We start from the raw sequence: 4,015 nt of genomic DNA, 5'->3' as shown, positions 1-4,015 counted from the left end.
ATGTCACAAAGCGACATTAACAATATTTGTCACATAATGACAAACCTATCGACATAAAAGCTTGTGAGTGGATGACAAAACCCACATCGACACCAAATCCTACAAAGTGGATGACAACCTCATGTCGACAAACCAAATCCTGTGAGGCGAACGAAAATCATATGTCGACAGCCAGGTACAACACCACATTAACTTAACACCATGAAAAACCATAAACATCACCTAGATAACCTAAACCATAATCAACACTGTCGAAACTGATGACATTGAATTGAATGCTGACAATGACACTGAACATTGACGATGAGCTATGCAACTGATCTGACAAGATCCTCTTGGATCGGGATGCTAGAGAACAGTTTGTGGTGACATAAATTCTTCCCATAACGCTCGGCTCATATGCGTCACACATCAAAAGGGTCCAGCAATTCTTAGAATGCAATGTTTTCTCTCTTGGACCATAATGCTCAATTTATAGGGGGATTTGAATTCAAATCTAAGTATTCCATAAGTCCAGCACATATCTCTGCAATATTTCATCTGCACCCATTTTGTAAAAATGTCTCGTAATGACTGAAAAATCGATTGTGTGAACTACTAATTCTTTCCTCTGTTGACATGTATATCCTTCAGGCACCATCCCTGTAGTTAAGAAGTGAATAATATCAAGAAAATTGGTATCATCTACATGTACTGCAAAGAGCTACACATTGGGCTGTTGAAAATTGCAACAAGAAATGCTAAAAATAACACTATTGTAAATAGAAGTTTAGCCAGAGTTGATCTTAGCAACAGGGATGGAAAAATGGAAGTGCTAAAAAAATCATTCTATAAATAGTATTTTGGGACACCTTCCTATTTTAGTCAGCCCCTAAACTAAAATAGTGAAGTAAAATTCGAATTTGATCTTAGCAGTAGTTTGTAAAAGAATTAATTAATTCATCTTGAGTTAATTAGTTAAGGAAAATCAAGCATGAAGTCTATGTGGGGACATGCAACAATTTCTCCATTAATTAAGGAATTTGTCCATCATTTAAAGAGATAAGGATGAGTTGTAATATTGAGTTGTAACTAGTTGGCTCAGTTAACTGAGTCAAGTAAAGTTATATTAATTCAAACAGTTTGTTGAATTAATGTAAGTTCAATTAGTAAATTCTTGCATGCATGTAACTAATGCGCTTCATATAACTGAGTATTCTCTCATAAATAACTCATGCATGTCAGTTCAAATAGAGACCCAATTGCGATCAGATGGAGGGGCAGTGTACTATCAGTTGCTAGAATATTCCATTGTGAATATTCCTTGCATGTAGAAGGAATTCTTTCCTTAAGGATTGTGCAGTTACTTCTTCAAGTTTAGTGAGTGTGATGAGGCCAATTCACATATGTGACATCATTTTACCCCAATAAAAGTTGCAAAAGTAAATAGGAGGCTTGGAGGGCTTGAAGAGGACATATACTATGTCTATTTAGTTTGTGAGTTGTATTGTTTGATTGCAGAGAGAGCAGGATAGCTTGAGAGCTGATTCTTTTTGTAACTTGAACAAGATTTCCACTTGTATGATAATATAGAGATTAGAATTTTAAGCTAAGGCTTTCCCCCGGTTATTTCTTCTGTGTTATGTGTGATTGATTTCTCATTCTCAGTTATATGTGTTCTCTTGATCTTGCTCAATTCGATTAAGCTTCGGCAAAGTGTTCTAGAAGTAGATCTTGTATTGTGTTTTAGTATATTGCATAATCTATTGATCTACAATGGGAATTTCTACATGGTATCAGAGCAAAGGTTATCAAGGTGAAGAGAAGTATACAAGGAGGAGAATTTCGAAGTTTGTGGTTCCTGAATACAGAAATAGACTTCTTATAACATCTCAATTTCACTGATGGCATTCAGTGGTTTAAGACTTGAGTATGCCCTTGATGGCAACTCAAATTATATAACCTGGAAGGATTGCATGGAGGTGGTATTAGACGATAACAGTCTAAAGGACTTCATTGATCAAGAAGTCCCCAAGCCAACTAATGCTACTCAATTGGTGGAATGGAAGAAATGTGTGGCTAGAGAAAGGAGAATCCTCTTGGAGGGAGTTCGATACCACATTGTCTCGAGCCTCCATGGGAAGGAGACATAGTTTTTGATGTGGAAAACATTGAAAGATTTATATCAGAACAATAGTGATTAGAGGAAGCTGGCGCTGAAAGACAAGCTTCGTAAGATCAAGTGTGAAAAGGGCGACATGATCTCTACATATCTGAACAAGCTCACCACCTACAAGGGTGAGCTTGTAAGTGTAGGGATCATGACCACTGATGGTGACATGGTGAGTCTTGCACTCCTCAGTCTTCCCAAGAGCTGGCATAGCTACCAAGACTCGGTTAATGGAAGAGAAAAACTACTAGAGTGGGAACGACTTTGGTCGGATTTGATGGAGGAGGAAATAAGAAGAAGCACTACAGAAGGATCCTCATCGAAGCAAGATGATGAAGAAAATCTAGCCTTAGTGAGTAAGGTGAGGATAGGGAAAGGGAAGTCATCCCATTCCAAATCCCATTCTTCCCATGGTGGGAAGAAGATTGAAAAATTGAAATGTGATGCTTTCATTGTCATGAAGTGGACCATTAAACTACGAATTGTCCACAGAAGAAATCCAAGAAGGGTTCCTCAAAGGGATCTAATTGTGAGGCACTGGACTCATAGTTTGAGCTATATTTCTCTCTTATCACATGCATGGTTTCATCCATGGTGGGATGTGTGTGGTACCTGGAAAGTGGAGCTTCATTCCACATGTTAGGGGACAATAATCTTTTCAGTACCTTGGAGGAGAAGGATCTCCAGATGCGTATCAAGATGGGCGACGATGGAAAGTACCATGTTTCAGGTGAAGGTACGGTTATGTTTCATAGGGAGCATGGAGCTCCCCTCACCCTGACTGATGTAAAGTATGTATCAGGTCTAAAGAATAATCTTGTGTCTGTCGCTATGCTAGAAGATAAAGGCTATGATGTAGTATTTATTCAAGGAAAGGTATTCCTGAGGCATATTGGTACTGGATAGACAAAGTGAATAGGGATTGTCATGCAGAAAGAGTCAATTTTGTGGAAAAAACCGACCTCCCTAGAAACTAATGCTTTTCTAGTGACAAACAAAACAATCAAGCACTATCTTTCCCTAAATATGTATTTAAAATAAAAGAAACCAGGTGTTTAAGGCTTACCTTTAGTCCAACGCTGTTTGTAGCGGCCAAGCCTCTTCAATCCAGATGAGCTCCTCTCCTTGAAGCCTGCATACACAAACAAGCAAACGATTACATAGCACCTGAATAACTTATATAATAAAACATATTCATCATAAAGACCAAGGAGTTTATGAAACAAATTATATATAACAACTTGTTGAGAAAAATGAACTTAATTGTATTAATTGGAAACAAAAGAAACCTTACAACCAACGCATTGGTGTTGTGCAGGTTCCTCCCAGGGTCCAGCAAGAGTTCTCCTCTACTTTGATCAGCTCACCCACTTCCAAATGAAGCTAAGAAAGGAATGTGATCTCTCCTCTCAAGCTCTATAAGGGAGTCCTAATTTCAGCAGCATCTACCCTTAGGAATGTTCAGCTTTCAACCTCCCTTGCCTCTTGCCCAATGCCTGTATTTATAATGCTTTGGAGGAAGTTAAACAGGTCCACCATCAATGGGATAAGCCCCTCTTTCAAAGGGATAGCTCCCCTCTTCATGGGATAAGTTCCTCTTTCATTGGGATGCATGAACCATCTGGAGGCGCTCAATCCATGTCAAACCATCTTCTAGAATGCTCTAGAATCGACCACAAGTAAGTTTTTTGAAGTAAAACTTGCGCCTTTTGACTTTTACAGGGGTACGCACCCACCCCTTTACAGACAGAGCATACAAGTACGCAAGTATTATGTACTTGAGGTGCGGGCCCACAGGTAAGAGTAAGAGAAAGTGTGGAACCGGAGTTATATTGATTTTTTAAAGTCTTTCTCTCTTTTTTGGAG

This window comes from Pinus tabuliformis, chromosome 3_2, assembly GCF_031772625.1.
Source record: "Pinus tabuliformis cultivar Carrire ecotype Pingquan chromosome 3_2, CPIR1, whole genome shotgun sequence".
In the NCBI taxonomy this organism is placed as follows: Eukaryota; Viridiplantae; Streptophyta; class Pinopsida; order Pinales; family Pinaceae; genus Pinus; species Pinus tabuliformis.
Note: the sequence above shows the minus strand (reverse complement) of the source record.